The sequence below is a fragment of the Euprymna scolopes genome, chromosome 17 (genome assembly GCF_053919585.1).
Source record: "Euprymna scolopes isolate OS-2025 chromosome 17, ASM5391958v1, whole genome shotgun sequence".
Lineage (NCBI taxonomy): Eukaryota > Metazoa > Mollusca > Cephalopoda > Sepiida > Sepiolidae > Euprymna > Euprymna scolopes.
The window spans coordinates 89894819-89919419 of NC_136498.1; positions in this window are offsets into that span (position 1 = coordinate 89894819).

A 24601-nucleotide genomic window follows, 5' to 3' on the forward strand; every position below is an offset into this window, starting at 1 on the left:
TTATATACAATCTTGTACGAACAATGAACTCTGCACAATTATATACCATCGTGTACGGACAATGAACTCTTCACTATTATATACAATCGTGTACGAACAATGAACTCTTCAGTATTATATACAAACGTGTACAAACAATGAACTCTTCACTATTATATACAATCGTGTACAAACCATGAACTCTTCATTATTATATACAATCCTGTACGGAAATAGACTCTTCACTATTATATACAAGGGCGTACAAACAATGAACTCTTCAATATTATATACAAGCGTGTACAAACAATAAACTCTTCATTATAATATACAAGCGTGTACGGACCATGAACTCTTCACTATTATATACAATCGTGTAGGACCATGAACTCTTCACTATTATATACAATCGTGTACAAACAATGAACTCTGCACTATTATATACAATTGTGTACGGACCATGAACTCTTCACTTATATATACAATCGTGTACAAACAATGAACTCTTCACTATTATATACAATCATGTACGGACCATCTACTCTTCACTATTATATAAAATCGTGTACGGACCATGAACTCTTCACTATTATATACAAGCGTGTACAAAGATGTTATTCTTCAATATTATATACAAGCGTTTACGAACAATGAACTCTTCATTATTATATACAAGCGTGTACAAAGATGTTACTCTTCACTATTATATACAAGCGTGTACAAACAATGAACTCTTCACTATTATATACAAGCCTGTAACGACCATGAACTCTTCACTATTATATACAATCGTGTACGGACCATGAACTCTTCACTATCATATACAATCGTGTACAAACAATTAACTCTGCAGTATTATATAGAATTGTGTACGGACCATGAACTCTTCACTATTATATACAATCGTGTACAAACAATGAACTCTTCACTGTTATATACAAGCGTGTACGGACCATCAACTCTTCACTATTATATACAATCGTGTACGCACCATGAACTCTTCACTATTATATACAATTGTGTACAAACAATGAACTCTTCACTATTATATACAATCGTGTACGGACCATGAACTCTTCACTATTATATACAATCGTGTACAAACAATGAACTCTTCACTAATATATGCAATCGCGTACAAACAATGAACTCTTCACTATTATATACAATCGTGTACGGACCATGACCTCTTCAACATTATATACAATCGTGTACGGACCACGAACTCTTCACTATTATATACAAGCGTGTACAAAACAATGAACTCTTCACTATTATATGCAATCGTGTACAAACAATGACCTCTTCACTATTATATACAATCGTGTATGGACCATGAACTCGTCACTATTATATACAAGCGTGTACAAACAATGAACTCTTCACTATTATATACAATTGTGTACAAACAATGAACTCTTCACTATTATATACAATCGTGTACAAACAATTAACTCTTCACTATTATATACAATCGTGTACAAACAATTAACTCTTCACTATTATATACAATTGTGTACAAACAATGAACTCTTCACTATTATATACAATCGTGTACAAACAATTAACTCTTCACTATTATATACAATCGTGTACAAACAATTAACTCTTCACTATTATATACAATTGTGTACAAACAATTAACTCTTCACTATTATATACAATCGTGTACAAACAATTAACTCTTCACTATAATATACAATCGTGTACAAACAATTAACTCTTCACTATTATATACAATTGTGTACAAACAATTAACTCTTCACTATTATATACAATTGTGTACAAACAATTAACTCTTCACTATTATATACAATCGTGTACAAACAATAAACTCTTCACTATTATATACAATTGTGTACAAACAATGAACTCTTCACTATTATATACAATCGTGTACAAACAATTAACTCTTCACTATTATATACAATCGTGTACAAACAATAAACTCTTCACTATTATATACAATTGTGTACAAACAATTAACTCTTCACTATTATATACAATTGTGTACAAACAATTAACTCTTCACTATTATATACAATTGTGTACAAACAATGAACTCTTCATTATTATATACAATCGTGTACGGACCATGAACTCTTCACTATTATATACAAGCGTGTACAAACAATGAACTCTTCACTATTATATACAATCGTGTACAAACAATGAACTCTACACTATTATATACAAGCGTATACGGACAATGAACTCTTCACTATTATATACAATCGTGTACGGACCATGAACTCTTCACTATTATATACAATCGTGTACAAACAATTAACTCTTCACTATTATATACAATTGTGTACGGACCATGAACTCTTCACTATTATATACAATCGTGTACAAACAATGAACTCTTCACTGTTATATACAATCGTGTACGGACCATCAACTCTTCACTATTATATACAATTGTATACAAACAATTAACTCTTCACTATTATATTCAATCGTGTACGGACCATGAACTCTTCACTATTATATACAATTGTGTACAAACAATGAACTCTTCATTATTATATACAATCGTGTACGGACCATGAACTCTTCACTATTATATACAAGCGTGTACAAACAATGAACTCTTCACTATTATATGCAATCTCGTACAAACAATGAACTCTTCACTATTATATACAATCGTGTACGGACCATGACCTCTTCAACATTATATACAATCGTGTACGGACCACTAACTCTTCACTATTATATACAAGCGTGTACAAACAATGAACTCTTCACTATTATATGCAATCATGTACAAACAATGAACTCTTCACTATTATATACAATTGTGTACAAACAATTAACTCTTCACTATTATATACAAGCGTGTACGGACCATCAACTCTTCACTATTATATGCAATCGTGTACAAACAATTAACTCTTCATTATTATATACAATCGTGTACGGACCATGAACTCTTCACTATTATATACAATTGTGTACAAACAATTAACTCTTCACTATTATATACAATTGTGTACAAACAATGAACTCTTCACTATTATATACAATTGTGTACAAATAATTTACTATTCACTATTATATACAAGCGTGTACGGACCATCAACTCTTCACTATTATATACAATTGTGTACAAACAATTAACTCTTCACTATTATATACAATCGTGTACGGACCATGAACTCTTCACTATTATATACAATTGTGTACAAACAATTAACTCTTCACTATTATATACAATCGTGTACAAACAATGAACTCTTCACTAGTATATACAATTGTGTACAAACAATTAACTCTTCACTATTATATACAATCGTGTATAAACAATTAACTCTTAACTATTATATACAATTGTGTACAAACAATGAACTCTTCACTATTATATACAATCGTGTACAAACAATTAACTCTTCACTATTATATACAATCGTGTACGGACCATGAACTCTTCACTATTATATACAATTGTGTACAAACAATGAACTCTTCACTATTATATACAATCGTGTACAAACAATGAACTCTTCACTATTATATACAATTGTGTACAAACAATTAACTCTTCACTATTATATACAATTGTGTACAAACAATTAACTCTTCACTATTATATACAATCGTGTACGGACCATGAACTCTTCACTATTATATACAATTGTGTACAAACAATGAACTCTTCACTATTATATACAATCGTGTACAAACAATGAACTCTTCACTATTATATACAATCGTGTACAAACAATTAACTCTTCACTATTATATACAATTGTGCACAAACAATGAACTCTTCACTATTATATACAATCGTGTACAAACAATTAACTCTTCACTATTATATACAATTGTGTACAAACAATGAACTCTTCACTATTATATACAATCGTGTACAAACAATGAACCCTTCACTATTATATACAATCGTGTACAAACAATTAACTCTTCACTATTATATACAATCGTGTACAAACAATTGACTCTTCACTATTATATACAATTGTGTACAAACAATTAACTCTTCACTATTATATACAATTGTGTACAAACAATGAACTCTTCACTATTATATACAATCGTGTACAAACAATTAACTCTTCACTATTATATACAATCGTGTACAAACAATTAACTCTTGACTATTATATACAATCGTGTACAAACAATTAACTCTTCACTATTATATACAATTGTGTACAAACAATTAACTCTTCACTATTATATACAATCGTGTACAAACAATTAACTCTTCACTATTATATACAATTGTGTACAAACAATTAACTCTTCACTATTATATACAATTGTGTACAAACAATTAACTCTTCAGTATTATATACAATCGTGTACAAACAATTAACTCTTCACTATTATATACAATCGTGTACAAACAATTAACTCTTCACTATTATATACAATTGTGTACAAACAATGAACTCTTCACTATTATATACAATCGTGTACAAACAATGAACTCTTCACTATTATATACAATCGTGTACAAACAATTAACTCTTCACTATTATATACAATCGTGTACAAACAATTAACTCTTCACTATTATATACAATTGTGTACAAACAATTAACTCTTCACTATTATATACAATTGTGTACAAACAATGAACTCTTCATTATTATATACAATCGTGTACGGACCATGAACTCTTCACTATTATATACAAGCGTGTACAAACAATGAACTCTTCACTATTATATACAATCGTGTACAAACAATGAACTCTACACTATTATATACAAGCGTATACGGACAATGAACTCTTCACTATTATATACAATCGTGTACGGACCATGAACTCTTCACTATTATATACAATCGTGTACAAACAATGAACTCTTCACTATTATATACAATTGTGTACGGACCATGAACTCTTCACTATTATATACAATCGTGTACAAACAATGAACTCTTCACTGTTATATACAATCGTGTACGGACCATCAACTCTTCACTATTATATACAATCGTGTACGGACCATGAACTCTTCACTATTATATACAATTGTATACAAACAATTAACTCCTCAATATTATATACAATCGTGTACGGACCATGAACTCTTCACTATTATATACAATTGTGTACAAACAATGAACTCTTCATTATTATATACAATCGTGTACGGACCATGAACTCTTCACTATTATATACAAGCGTGTACAAACAATGAACTCTTCACTATTATATGCAATCTTGTACAAACAATGAACTCTTCACTATTATATACAATCGTGTACGGAGCATGACCTCTTCAACATTATATACAATCGTGTACGGACCATGAACTCTTCACTATTATATACAAGCGTGTACAAACAATGAACACTTCACTATTATATGCAATAATGTACAAACAATGAACTCTTCACTATTATATACAATTGTGTACAAACAATTAACTCTTCACTATTATATACAATCGTGTACAAACAATTAACTCTTCACTAGTATATACAATTGTGTACAAACAATTTACTCTTCACTATTATATACAATCGTGTACAAACAATTAACTCTTAACTATTATATACAATTGTGTACAAACAATGAACTCTTCACTATTATATACAATCGTGTACAAACAATTAACTCTTCACTATTATATACAATCGTGTACGGACCATGAACTCTTCACTATTATATACAATCGTGTACGAACAATGAACTCTTCAGTATTATATACAATCGTGTACAAACAAAGAACTCTTCATTATTATATACAATCCTGTACGGAAATGAACTCTTCACTATCATATACAAGGGCGTACAAACAATGAACTCTGCATTATTATATACAATTGTGTACGGACAATGAACTCTTCACTATTATATACAATCGTGTACAAACAATGAACTCTTCACTATTATATACAATCGTGTACGGACCATCAACTCTTCACTATTATATAAAATCGTGTACGGACCTGGAACTCTTCATTATTATATACAAGCGTGTACAAAGATGTTATTCTTCAATATTATATACAAGCGTTTACGAACAATGAACTCTTCATTATTATATACAAGCGTGTACAAAGATGTTACTCTTCACTATTATATACAAGCGTGTACAAACAATGAACTCTTCACTATTATATACAAGCTTGTAACGACCATGAACTCTTCACTATTATATACAATCGTGTAAAAACAATGAACTCTTCAATATTATATACAAGAATGTACGAACAATGAACTCTTCACTATTATATACAATCGTGTAAAAACAATGAACTCTTCAATATTATATACAATTGTGTACAAACAATGAACTCTTCACTATTATATACAATCTTGTACGGACCATGAACTCTTCACTATTATATACAATCGTGTACGGACCATGAACTCTTAACTATTATATACAATCGTGTACGGACCATGAACTCTTCACTATTATATACAATCGTGTACAAACAATAAACTCTTCACTATTATATACAAGCGTGTACAAACAATGAACCCTTCACTATTATATACAATCGTGTACAAACAATGAACTCTTCACTATTATATACAATCGTGTACAAACAATTAACTCTTCACTATTATATACAATCGTGTACAAACAATTAACTCTTCACTATTATATACAATCGTGTAAAAACAATGAACTCTTCACTATTATATACAATCGTGTACAAACAATTAACTCTTCACAATTATATACAATCTTGTACGAACAATGAACTCTGCACAATTATATACCATCGTGTACAGACAATGAACTCTTCACTATTATATACAATCATGTACGAACAATGAACTCTTCAGTATTATATACAAACGTGTACAAACAATGAACTCTTCACTATTATATACAATCGTGTACAAACCATGAACTCTTCATTATTATATACAATCCTGTACGGAAATGAACTCTTCACTATTATATACAAGGGCGTACAAACAATGAACTCTTCAATATTATATACAAGCGTGTACAAACAATAAACTCTTCATTATAATATACAAGCGTGTACGGACCATGAACTCTTCACTATTATATACAATCGTGTAGGACCATGAACTCTTCACTATTATATACAATCGTGTACAAACAATGAACTCTGCACTATTATATACAATTGTGTACGGACCATGAACTCTTCACTTATATATACAATCGTGTACAAACAATGAACTCTTCACTATTATATACAATCGTGTACGGACCATCTACTCTTCACTATTATATAAAATCGTGTACGGACCATGAACTCTTCACTATTATATACATGCGTGTACAAAGATGTTACTCTTCAATATTATATACAAGCGTTTACGAACAATGAACTCTTCATTATTATATACAAGCGTGTACAAGATGTTACTCTTCACTATTATATACAAGCGTGTACAAACAATGAACTCTTCACTATTATATACAAGCCTGTAACGACCATGAACTCTTCACTATTATATACAATCGTGTACGGACCATGAACTCTTCACTATCATATACAATCGTGTACAAACAATGAACTCTGCACTATTATATAGAATTGTGTACGGACCATGAACTCTTCACTATTATATACAATCGTGTACAAACAATGAACTCTTCACTGTTATATACAAGCGTGTACGGACCATCAACTCTTCACTATTATATACAATCGTGTACGGACCATGAACTCTTCACTATTATATACAATCGTGTACAAACAATGAACTCTTCATTAATATATGCAATCGTGTACAAACAATGAACTCTTCACTATTATATACAATCGTGTACGGACCATGACCTCTTCAACATTATATACAATCGTGTACGGACCACGAACTCTTCACTATTATATACAAGCGTGTACAAAACAATGAACTCTTCACTATTATATGCAATCGTGTACAAACAATGACCTCTTCACTATTATATACAATCGTGTATGGACCATGAACTCGTCACTATTATATACAATTGTGTACAAACAATGAACTCTTCACTATTATATACAATTGTGTACAACAATGAACTCTTCACTATTATATACAATCGTGTACAAACAATTAACTCTTCACTATTATATACAATCGTGTACAAACAATTAACTCTTCACTATTATATACAATTGTGTACAAACAATGAACTCTTCACTATTATATACAATCGTGTACAAACAATTAACTCTTCACTATTATATACAATCGTGTACAAACAATTAACTCTTCACTATTATATAAAATTGTGTACAAACAATTAACTCTTCACTATTATATACAATCGTGTACAAACAATTAACTCTTCACTATAATATACAATCGTGTACAAACAATTAACTCTTCACTATTATATACAATTGTGTACAAACAATTAACTGTTCACTATTATATACAATTGTGTACAAACAATTAACTCTTCACTATTATATACAATCGTGTACAAACAATAAACTCTTCACTATTATATACAATTGTGTACAAACAATGAACTCTTCACTATTATATACAATCGTGTACAAACAATTAACTCTTGACTATTATATACAATCGTGTACAAACAATTAACTCTTCACTATTATATACAATTGTGTACAAACAATTAACTCTTCACTATTATATACAATTGTGTACAAACAATTAACTCTTCACTATTATATACAATTGTGTACAAACAATGAACTCTTCATTATTATATACAATCGTGTACGGACCATGAACTCTTCACTATTATATACAAGCGTGTACAAACAATGAACTCTTCACTATTATATACAATCGTGTACAAACAATGAACTCTACACTATTATATACAAGCGTATACGGACAATGAACTCTTCACTATTATATACAATCGTGTACGGACCATGAACTCTTCACTATTATATACAATCGTGTACAAACAATTAACTCTTCACTATTATATACAATTGTGTACGGACCATGAACTCTTCACTATTATATACAATCGTGTACAAACAATGAACTCTTCACTGTTATATACAATCGTGTACGGACCATCAACTCTTCACTATTATATACAATCGTGTACGGACCATGAACTCTTCACTATTATATACAATTGTATACAAACAATTAACTCTTCACTATTATATTCAATCGTGTACGGACCATGAACTCTTCACTATTATATACAATTATGTACAAACAATGAACTCTTCATTATTATATACAATCGTGTACGGACCATGAACTCTTCACTATTATATACAAGCGTGTACAAACAATGAACTCTTCACTATTATATGCAATCTTGTACAAAACAATGAACTCTTCACTATTATATACAATCGTGTACGGACCATGACCTCTTCAACATTATATACAATCGTGTACGGACCATGAACTCTTCACTATTATATACAAGCGTGTACAAACAATTAACTCTTCACTATTATATACAAGCGTGTACGGACCATCAACTCTTCACTATTATATGCAATCGTGTACAAACAATTAACTCTTCATTATTATATACAATCGTGTACGGACCATGAACTCTTCACTATTATGTACAATTGTGTACAAACAATTAACTCTTCACTATTATATACAATTGTGTACAAACAATGAACTCTTCACTATTATATACAATTATGTACAAACAATTAACTCTTCACTATTATATACAAGCGTGTACGGACCATCAACTCTTCACTATTATATACAATTGTGTACAAACAATTAACTCTTCACTATTATATACAATCGTGTACGGACCATGAACTCTTCACTATTATATACAATTGTGTACAAACAATTAACTCTTCACTATTATATACAATCGTGTACAAACAATGAACTCTTCACTAGTATATACAATTGTGTACAAACAATTAACTCTTCACTATTATATACAATCGTGTATAAACAATTAACTCTTAACTATTATATACAATTGTGTACAAACATTGAACTCTTCACTATTATATACAATCGTGTACAAACAATTAACTCTTCACTATTATATACAATCGTGTACGGACCATGAACTCTTCACTATTATATTCAATTGTGTACAAACAATGAACTCTTCACTATTATATACAATCGTGTACAAACAATGAACTCTTCACTATTATATACAATTGTGTACAAACAATTAACTCTTCACTATTATATACAATTGTGTACAAACAATTAACTCTTCACTATTATATACAATCGTGTACGGACCATGAACTCTTCACTATTATATACAATTGTGTACAAACAATGAACTCTTCACTATTATATACAATCGTGTACAAACAATGAACTCTTCACTATTATATACAATCGTGTACAAACAATTAACTCTTCACTATTATATACAATTGTGTACAAACAATGAACTCTTCACTATTATATACAATCGTGTACAAACAATTAACTCTTCACTATTATATACAATTGTGTACAAACAATGAACTCTTCACTATTATATACAATCGTGTACAAACAATGAACCCTTCACTATTATATACAATCGTGTACAAACAATTAACTCTTCACTATTATATACAATCGTGTACAAACAATTAACTCTTCACTATTATATACAATTGTGTACAAACAATTAACTCTTCACTATTATATACAATTGTGTACAAACAATGAACTCTTCACTATTATATACAATCGTGTACAAACAATTAACTCTTCACTATTATATACAATCGTGTACAAACAATTAACTCTTCACTATTATATACAATCGTGTACAAACAATGAACTCTTCACTATTATATACAATTGTGTACAAACAATGAACTCTTCACTATTATATACAATCGTGTACAAACAATTAACTCTTCACTATTATATACAATCGTGTACGGACCATGAACTCTTCACTATTATATACAATTGTGTACAAACAATTAACTCTTCACTATTATATACAATCGTGTACAAACAATTAACTCTTCACTAGTATATACAATTGTGTACAAACAATTAACTCTTCACTATTATATACAATCGTGTACAAACAATTAACTCTTAACTATTATATACAATTGTGTACAAACAATTAACTCTTCACTATTATATACAATCGTGTACAAACAATTAACTCTTCACTATTATATACAATCGTGTACGGACCATGAACTCTTCACTATTATATACAATTGTGTACAAACAATGAACTCTTCACTATTATATACAATCGTGTACAAACAATGAACTCTTCACTATTATATACAATTGTGTACAAACAATTAACTCTACACTATTATATACAATTGTGTACAAACAATTAACTCTTCACTATTATATACAATCGTGTACGGACCATGAACTCTTCACTATTATATACAATTGTGTACAAACAATGAACTCTTCACTATTATATACAATCGTGTACAAACAATGAACTCTTCACTATTATATACAATCGTGTACAAACAATTAACTCTTCACTATTATATACAATTGTGTACAAACAATGAACTCTTCACTATTATATACAATCGTGTACAAACAATTAACTCTTCACTATTATATACAATCGTGTACAAACAATTAACTCTTCACTATTATATACAATCGTGTACGAACAATTAACTCTTCACTATTATATAAAATTGTGTACAAACAATGAACTCTTCACTATTATATACAATTGTGTACAAACAATGAACTCTTCACTATTATATACAATCGTGTACAAACAATGAACTCTTCACTATTATATACAATCGTGTACAAACAATTAACTCTTCACTATTATATACAATCGTGTACAAACAATTAACTCTTCACTATTATATACAATTGTGTACAAACAATAAACTCTTCACTATTACATACAATTGTGTACAAACAATTAACTCTTCACTATTATATACAATCGTGTACAAACAATTAACTCTTCACTATTATATACAATCGTGTACAAACAATTAACTCTTCACTATTATATACAATTGTGTACAAACAATGAACTCTTCACTATTATATACAATCGTGTACAAACAATTAACTCTTCACTATTATATACAATCGTGTACAAACAATTAACTCTTCACTATTATATACAATCGTGTACAAACAATTAACTCTTCACTATTATATACAATCGTGTACAAACAGTGAACTCTTCACTATTATATACAATCGTGTACAAACAATTAACTCTTCACTATTATATACAATCGTGTACAAACAATTAACTCTTCACTATTATATACAATCGTGTACAAACAATGAACTCTTCACTATTATATACAATCGTGTACAAACAATTAACTCTTCACTATTATATACAATTGTGTACAAACAATTAACTCTTCACTATTATATACAATCGTGTACAAACAATTAACTCTTCACTATTATATACAATCGTGTACAAACAATTAACTCTTCACTATTATATACAATCGTGTACAAACAATTAACTCTTCACTATTATATACAATTGTGTACAAACAATGAACTCTTCACTATTATATACAATCGTGTACAAACAATGAACTCTTCACTATTATATACAATCGTGTACAAACAATTAACTCTTCACTATTATATACAATCGTGTACAAACAATTAACTCTTCACTATTATATACAATTGTGTACAAACAATTAACTCTTCACTATTATATACAATTGTGTACAAACAATTAACTCTTCACTATTATATACAATCGTGTACAAACAATTAAATCTTCACTATTATATACAATCGTGTACAAACAATTAACTCTTCACTATTATATACAATCGTGTACAAACAATTAACTCTTCACTAGTATATACAATTGTGTACAAACAATTAACTCTTCACTATTATATACAATCGTGTACAAACAATTAACTCTTAACTATTATATACAATTGTGTACAAACAATAAACTCTTCACTATTATATACAATCGTGTACAAACAATTAACTCTTCACTATTATATACAATCGTGTACGGACCATGAACTCTTCACTATTATATACAATTGTGTACAAACAATGAACTCTTCACTATTATATACAATCGTGTACAAACAATGAACTCTTCACTATTATATACAATTGTGTACAAACAATTAACTCTTCACTATTATATACAATTGTGTACAAACAATTAACTCTTCACTATTATATACAATCGTGTACGGACCATGAACTCTTCACTATTATATACAATTGTGTACAAACAATGAACTCTTCACTATTATATACAATCGTGTACAAACAATTAACTCTTCACTATTATATACAATTGTGTACAAACAATGAACTCTTCACTATTATATACAATCGTGTACAAACAATTAACTCTTCACTATTATATACAATCGTGTACAAACAATTAACTCTTCACTATTATATACAATCGTGTACAAACAATTAACTCTTCACTATTATATACAATTGTGTACAAACAATGAACTCTTCACTATTATATACAATCGTGTACAAACAATTAACTCTTCACTATTATATACAATTGTGTACAAACAATTAACTCTTCACTATTATATACAATTGTGTACAAACAATTAACTCTTCACTATTATATACAATCGTGTACAAACAATTAACTCTTCACTATTATATACAATCGTGTACAAACAATTAACTCTTCACTATTATATACAATTGTGTACAAACAATGAACTCTTCACTATTATATACAATCGTGTACAAACAATGAACTCTTCACTATTATATACAATCGTGTACAAACAATTAACTCTTCACTATTATATACAATCGTGTACAAACAATTAACTCTTCACTATTATATACAATTGTGTACAAACAATTAACTCTTCACTATTATATACAATTGTGTACAAACAATGAACTCTTCATTATTATATACAATCGTGTACGGACCATGAACTCTTCACTATTATATACAAGCGTGTACAAACAATGAACTCTTCACTATTATATACAATCGTGTACAAACAATGAACTCTACACTATTATATACAAGCGTATACGGACAATGGACTCTTCACTATTATATACAATCGTGTACGGACTATGAACTCTTCACTATTATATACAATCGTGTACAAACAATGAACTCTTCACTATTATATACAATTGTGTACGGACCATGAACTCTTCACTATTATATACAATCGTGTACAAACAATGAACTCTTCACTGTTATATACAATCGTGTACGGACCATCAACTCTTCACTATTATATACAATCGTGTACGGACCATGAACTCTTCACTATTATATACAATTGTATACAAACAATTAACTCTTCACTATTATATACAATCGTGTACGGACCATGAACTCTTCACTATTATATACAATTGTGTACAAACAATGAACTCTTCATTATTATATACAATCGTGTACGGACCATGAACTCTTCACTATTATATACAAGCGTGTACAAACAATGAACTCTTCACTATTATATGCAATCTTGTACAAACAATGAACTCTTCACTATTATATACAATCGTGTACGGAGCATGACCTCTTCAACATTATATACAATCGTGTACGGACCATGAACTCTTCACTATTATATACAAGCGTGTACAAACAATGAACTCTTCACTATTATATGCAATCATGTACAAACAATGAACTCTTCACTATTATATACAATTGTGTACAAACAATTAACTCTTCACTATTATATACAAGCGTGTACGGACCATCAACTCTTCACTATTATATGCAATCGTGTACAAACAATTAACTCTTCATTATTATATACAATTGTGTACAAACAATTAACTCTTCACTATTATATACAATCGTGTACAAACAATTAACTCTTCACTAGTATATACAATTGTGTACAAACAATTAACTCTTCACTATTATATACAATCGTGTACAAACAATGAACTCTTCACTATTATATACAATTGTGTACAAACAATTAACTCTACACTATTATATACAATTGTGTACAAACAATTAACTCTTCACTATTATATACAATCGTGTACGGACCATGAACTCTTCACTATTATATACAATTGTGTACAAACAATGAACTCTTCACTATTATATACAATCGTGTACAAACAATGAACTCTTCACTATTATATACAATCGTGTACAAACAATTAACTCTTCACTATTATATACAATTGTGTACAAACAATGAACTCTTCACTATTATATACAATCGTGTACAAACAATTAACTCTTCACTATTATATACAATCGTGTACAAACAATTAACTCTTCACTATTATATACAATCGTGTACGAACAATTAACTCTTCACTATTATATACAATTGTGTACAAACAATGAACTCTTAACTATTATATACAATTGTGTACAAACAATGAACTCTTCACTATTATATACAATCGTGTACAAACAATGAACTCTTCACTATTATATACAATCGTGTACAAACAATTAACTCTTCACTATTATATACAATCGTGTACAAACAATTAACTCTTCACTATTATATACAATTGTGTACAAACAATAAACTCTTCACTATTACATACAATTGTGTACAAACAATTAACTCTTCACTATTATATACAATCGTGTACAAACAATTAACTCTTCACTATTATATACAATCGTGTACAAACAATTAACTCTTCACTATTATATACAATTGTGTACAAACAATGAACTCTTCACTATTATATACAATCGTGTACAAACAATTAACTCTTCACTATTATATACAATCGTGTACAAACAATTAACTCTTCACTATTATATACAATTGTGTACAAACAATTAACTCTTCACTATTATATACAATCGTGTACAAACAGTGAACTCTTCACTATTATATACAATCGTGTACAAACAATTAACTCTTCACTATTATATACAATCGTGTACAAACAATTAACTCTTCACTATTATATACAATCGTGTACAAACAATGAACTCTTCACTATTATATACAATCGTGTACAAACAATACACTCTTCACTATTATATACAATTGTGTACAAACAATTAACTCTTCACTATTATATACAATCGTGTACAAACAATTAACTCTTCACTATTATATACAATCGTGTACAAACAATTAACTCTTCACTATTATATACAATCGTGTACAAACAATTAACTCTTCACTATTATATACAATTGTGTACAAACAATGAACTCTTCACTATTATATACAATCGTGTACAAACAATGAACTCTTCACTATTATATACAATCGTGTACAAACAATTAACTCTTCACTATTATATACAATCGTGTACAAACAATTAACTCTTCACTATTATATACAATTGTGTACAAACAATTAACTCTTCACTATTATATACAATTGTGTACAAACAATTAACTCTTCACTATTATATACAATCGTGTACAAACAATTAAATCTTCACTATTATATACAATCGTGTACAAACAATTAACTCTTCACTATTATATACAATCGTGTACAAACAATTAACTCTTCACTAGTATATACAATTGTGTACAAACAATTAACTCTTCACTATTATATACAATCGTGTACAAACAATTAACTCTTAACTATTATATACAATTGTGTACAAACAATAAACTCTTCACTATTATATACAATCGTGTACAAACAATTAACTCTTCACTATTATATACAATCGTGTACGGACCATGAACTCTTCACTATTATATACAATTGTGTACAAACAATGAACTCTTCACTATTATATACAATCGTGTACAAACAATGAACTCTTCACTATTATATACAATTGTGTACAAACAATTAACTCTTCACTATTATATACAATTGTGTACAAACAATTAACTCTTCACTATTATATACAATCGTGTACGGACCATGAACTCTTCACTATTATATACAATTGTGTACAAACAATGAACTCTTCACTATTATATACAATCGTGTACAAACAATTAACTCTTCACTATTATATACAATTGTGTACAAACAATGAACTCTTCACTATTATATACAATCGTGTACAAACAATTAACTCTTCACTATTATATACAATCGTGTACAAACAATTAACTCTTCACTATTATATACAATCGTGTACAAACAATTAACTCTTCACTATTATATACAATTGTGTACAAACAATGAACTCTTCACTATTATATACAATCGTGTACAAACAATTAACTCTTCACTATTATATACAATTGTGTACAAACAATTAACTCTTCACTATTATATACAATTGTGTACAAACAATTAACTCTTCACTATTATATACAATCGTGTACAAACAATTAACTCTTCACTATTATATACAATCGTGTACAAACAATTAACTCTTCACTATTATATACAATTGTGTACAAACAATGAACTCTTCACTATTATATACAATCGTGTACAAACAATGAACTCTTCACTATTATATACAATCGTGTACAAACAATTAACTCTTCACTATTATATACAATCGTGTACAAACAATTAACTCTTCACTATTATATACAATTGTGTACAAACAATTAACTCTTCACTATTATATACAATTGTGTACAAACAATGAACTCTTCATTATTATATACAATCGTGTACGGACCATGAACTCTTCACTATTATATACAAGCGTGTACAAACAATGAACTCTTCACTATTATATACAATCGTGTACAAACAATGAACTCTACACTATTATATACAAGCGTATACGGACAATGGACTCTTCACTATTATATACAATCGTGTACGGACTATGAACTCTTCACTATTATATACAATCGTGTACAAACAATGAACTCTTCACTATTATATACAATTGTGTACGGACCATGAACTCTTCACTATTATATACAATCGTGTACAAACAATGAACTCTTCACTGTTATATACAATCGTGTACGGACCATCAACTCTTCACTATTATATACAATCGTGTACGGACCATAAACTCTTCACTATTATATACAATTGTATACAAACAATTAACTCTTCACTATTATATACAATCGTGTACGGACCATGAACTCTTCACTATTATATACAATTGTGTACAAACAATGAACTCTTCATTATTATATACAATCGTGTAGGGACCATGAACTCTTCACTATTATATACAAGCGTGTACAAACAATGAACTCTTCACTATTATATGCAATCTTGTACAAACAATGAACTCTTCACTATTATATACAATCGTGTACGGAGCATGACCTCTTCAACATTATATACAATCGTGTACGGACCATGAACTCTTCACTATTATATACAAGCGTGTACAAACAATGAACTCTTCACTATTATATGCAATCATGTACAAACAATGAACTCTTCACTATTATATACAATTGTGTACAAACAATTAACTCTTCACTATTATATACAAGCGTGTACGGACCATCAACTCTTCACTATTATATGCAATCGTGTACAAACAATTAACTCTTCATTATTATATACAATCGTGTACGGACCATGAACTCTTCACTATTATATACAATTGTGTACAAACAATTAACTCTTCACTATTATATACAATTGTGTACAAACAATGAACTCTTCACTATTATATACAATTGTGTACGAACAATTAACTCTTCACTATTATATACAAGCGTGTACGGACCATCAACTCTTCACTATTATATACAATTGTGTACAAACAATTAACTCTTCACTATTATATACAATCGTGTACGGACCATGAACTCTTCACTATTATATACAATTGTGTACAAACAATTAACTCTTCACTATTATATACAATCGTGTACAAACAATTAACTCTTCACTAGTATATACAATTGTGTACAAACAATTAACTCTTCACTATTATATACAATCGTGTACAAACAATTAACTCTTAACTATTATATACAATTGTGTACAAACAATGAACTCTTCACTATTATATACAATCGTGTACAAACAATTAACTCTTCACTATTATATACAATCGTGTACGGACCATGAACTCTTCACTATTATATACAATTGTGTACAAACAATGAACTCTTCACTATTATATACAATCGTGTACAAACAATGAACTCTTCACTATTATATACAATTGTGTACAAACAATTAACTCTTCACTATTATATACAATTGTGTACAAACAATTAACTCTTCACTATTATATACAATCGTGTACGGACCATGAACTCTTCACTAATATATACAATTGTGTACAAACAATGAACTCTTCACTATTATATACAATCGTGTACAAACAATGAACTCTTCACTATTATATACAATCGTGTACAAACAATTAACTCTTCACTATTATATACAATTGTGTACAAACAATGAACTCTTCACTATTATATACAATCGTGTACAAACAATTAACTCTTCACTATTATATACAATTGTGTACAAACAATGAACTCTTCACTATTATATACAATCGTGTACAAACAATGAACCCTTCACTATTATATACAATCGTGTACAAACAATCAACTCTTCACTATTATATACAATCGTGTACAAACAATTAACTCTTCACTATTATATACAATTGTGTACAAACAATTAACTCTTCACTATTATATACAATTGTGTACAAACAATGAACTCTTCACTATTATATACAATCGTGTACAAACAATTAACTCTTCACTATTATATACAATCGTGTACAAACAATTAACTCTTCACTATTATATACAATCGTGTACAAACAATTAACTCTTCACTATTATATACAATTGTGTACAAACAATGAACTCTTCACTATTATATACAATCGTGTACAAACAATTAACTCTTCACTATTATATACAATTGTGTACAAACAATTAACTCTTCACTATTATATACAATTGTGTACAAACAATGAACTCTTCACTATTATATACAATCGTGTACAAACAATTAACTCTTCACTATTATATACAATCGTGTACAAACAATTAACTCTTCACTATTATATACAATTGTGTACAAACAATGAACTCTTCACTATTATATACAATCGTGTACAAACAATGAACTCTTCACTATTATATACAATCGTGTACAAACAATTAACTCTTCACTATTATATACAATCGTGTACAAACAATGAACTCTTCACTATTATATACAATTGTGTACAAACAATTAACTCTTCACTATTACATACAATTGTGTACAAACAATTAACTCTTCACTATTATATACAATCGTGTACAAACAATGAACTCTTCACTATTATATACAATCGTGTACAAACAATTAAATCTTCACTATTATATACAATTGTGTACAAACAATGAACTCTTCACTATTATATACAATCGTGTACAAACAATTAACTCTTCACTATTATATACAATCGTGTACAAACAATTAACTCTTCACTATTATATACAATCGTGTACAAACAATTAACTCTTCACTATTATATACAATCGTGTACAAACAGTGAACTCTTCACTAATATATACAATCGTGTACAAACAATTAACTATTCACTATTATATACAATCGTGTACAAACAATTAACTCTTCACTATTATATACAATCGTGTACAAACAATAAACTCTTCACTATTATATACAATTGTGTACAAACAATTAACTCTTCACTATTATATACAATTGTGTACAAACAATTAACTCTTCACTATTATATACAATCGTGTACGGACCATGAACTCTTCACTATTATATACAATTGTGTACAAACAATTAACTCTTCACTATTATAAACAATCGTGTACAAACAATTAACTCTTCACTAGTATATACAATTGTGTACAAACAATTAACTCTTCACTATTATATACAATCGTGTACAAACAATTAACTCTTAACTATTATATACAATTGTGTACAAACAATGAACTCTTCACTATTATATACAATCGTGTACAAACAATTAACTCTTCACTATTATATACAATCGTGTACGGACCATGAACTCTTCACTATTATATACAATTGTGTACAAACAATGAACTCTTCACTATTATATACAATCGTGTACAAACAATGAACTCTTCACTATTATATACAATTGTGTACAAACAATTAACTCTTCACTATTATATACAATTGTGTACAAACAATTAACTCTTCACTATTATATACAATCGTGTACGGACCATGAACTCTTCACTATTATATACAATTGTGTACAAACAATGAACTCTTCACTATTATATACAATCGTGTACAAACAATGAACTCTTCACTATTATATACAATCGTGTACAAACAATTAACTCTTCACTATTATATACAATTGTGTACAAACAATGAACTCTTCACTATTATATACAATCGTGTACAAACAATTAACTCTTCACTATTATATACAATTGTGTACAAACAATGAACTCTTCACTATTATATACAATCGTGTACAAACAATGAACCCTTCACTATTATATACAATCGTGTACAAACAATCAACTCTTCACTATTATATACAATCGTGTACAAACAATTAACTCTTCACTATTATATACAATTGTGTACAAACAATTAACTCTTCACTATTATATACAATTGTGTACAAACAATGAACTCTTCACTATTATATACAATCGTGTACAAACAATTAACTCTTCACTATTATATACAATCGTGTACAAACAATTAACTCTTCACTATTATATACAATCGTGTACAAACAATTAACTCTTCACTATTATATACAATTGTGTACAAACAATGAACTCTTCACTATTATATACAATCGTGTACAAACAATTAACTCTTCACTATTATATACAATTGTGTACAAACAATTAACTCTTCACTATTATATACAATTGTGTACAAACAATTAACTCTTCACTATTATATACAATCGTGTACAAACAATTAACTCTTCACTATTATATACAATCGTGTACAAACAATTAACTCTTCACTATTATATACAATTGTGTACAAACAATGAACTCTTCACTATTATATACAATCGTGTACAAACAATGAACTCTTCACTATTATATACAATCGTGTACAAACAATTAACTCTTCACTATTATATACAATCGTGTACAAACAATTAACTCTTCACTATTATATACAATTGTGTACAAACAATTAACTCTTCACTATTACATACAATTGTGTACAAACAATTAACTCTTCACTATTATATACAATCGTGTACAAACAATGAACTCTTCACTATTATATACAATCGTGTACAAACAATTAACTCTTCACTATTATATACAATTGTGTACAAACAATGAACTCTTCACTATTATATACAATCGTGTACAAACAATTAACTCTTCACTATTATATACAATCGTGTACAAACAATTAACTCTTCACTATTATATACCATCGTGTACAAACAATTAACTCTTCACTATTATATACAATTGTGTACAAACAATGAACTCTTCACTATTATATACAATCGTGTACAAACAATGAACTCTTCACTATTATATACAATCGTGTACAAACAATTAACTCTTTACTATTATATACAATCGTGTACAAACAATTAACTCTTCACTATTATATACAATTGTGTACAAACAATTAACTCTTCACTATTTTATACAATTGTGTACAAACAATTAACTCTTCACTATTATATACAATCGTGTACAAACAATTAAATCTTCACTATTATATACAATCGTGTACAAACAATAAACTCTTCACTATTATATACAATCGTGTACAAACAATTAACTCTTCACTAGTATATACAATTGTGTACAAACAATTAACTCTTCACTATTATATACAATCGTGTACAAACAATTAACTCTTAACTATTATATACAATTGTGTACAAACAATGAACTCTTCACTATTATATACAATCGTGTACAAACAATTAACTCTTCACTATTATATACAATCGTGTACGGACCATGAACTCTTCACTATTATATACAATTGTGTACAAACAATGAACTCTTCACTATTATATACAATCGTGTACAAACAATGAACTCTTCACTATTATATACAATTGTGTACAAACAATTAACCCTTCACTATTATATACAATTGTGTACAAACAATTAACTCTTCACTATTATATACAATCGTGTACGGACCATGAACTCTTCACTATTATATACAATTGTGTACAAACAATGAACTCTTCACTATTATATACAATCGTGTACAAACAATGAACTCTTCACTATTATATACAATCGTGTACAAACAATTAACTCTTCACTATTATATACAATTGTGTACAAACAATGAACTCTTCACTATTATATACAATCGTGTACAAACAATTAACTCTTCACTATTATATACAATTGTGTACAAACAATGAACTCTTCACTATTATATACAATCGTGTACAAACAATGAACCCTTCACTATTATATACAATCGTGTACAAACAATTAACTCTTCACTATTATATACAATCGTGTACAAACAATTAACTCTTCACTATTATATACAATTGTGTACAAACAATTAACTCTTCACTATTATATACAATTGTGTACAAACAATGAACTCTTCACTATTATATACAATCGTGTACAAACAATTAACTCTTCACTATTATATACAATCGTGTACAAACAATTAACTCTTGACTATTATATACAATCGTGTACAAACAATTAACTCTTCACTATTATATACAATTGTGTACAAACAATGAACTCTTCACTATTATATACAATCGTGTACAAACAATTAACTCTTCACTATTATATACAATTGTGTACAAACAATTAACTCTTCACTATTATATACAATTGTGTACAAACAATTAACTCTTCACTATTATATACAATCGTGTACAAACAATTAACTCTTCACTATTATATACAATCGTGTACAAACAATTAACTCTTCACTATTATATACAATTGTGTACAAACAATGAACTCTTCACTATTATATACAATCGTGTACAAACAATGAACTCTTCACTATTATATACAATCGTGTACAAACAATTAACTCTTCACTATTATATACAATCGTGTACAAACAATTAACTCTTCACTATTATATACAATTGTGTACAAACAATTAACTCTTCACTATTACATACAATTGTGTACAAACAATTAACTCTTCACTATTATATACAATCGTGTACAAACAATTAACTCTTCACTATTATATACAATCATGTACAAACAATTAACTCTTCACTATTATATACAATTGTGTACAAACAATAAACTCTTCACTATTATATACAATCGTGTACAAACAATTAACTCTTCACTATTATATACAATCGTGTACAAACAATTAACTCTTCACTATTATATACAATCGTGTACAAACAATTAACTCTTCACTATTATATACAATCGTGTACAAACAGTGAACTCTTCACTATTATATACAATCGTGTACAAACAATTAACTCTTCACTATTATATACAATCGTGTACAAACAATTAACTCTTCACTATTATATACAATCGTGTACAAACAATGAACTCTTCACTATTATATACAATCGTGTACAAACAATTAACTCTTCACTAGTATATACAATTGTGTACAAACAATTAACTCTTCACTATTATATACAATCGTGTACAAACAATTAACTCTTCACTATTATATACAATCGTGTACAAACAATTAACTCTTCACTATTATATACCATCGTGTACAAACAATTAACTCTTCACTATTATATACAATTGTGTACAAACAATGAACTCTTCACTATTATATACAATCGTGTACAAACAATGAACTCTTCACTATTATATACAATCGTGTACAAACAATTAACTCTTCACTATTATATACAATCGTGTACAAACAATTAACTCTTCACTATTATATACAATTGTGTACA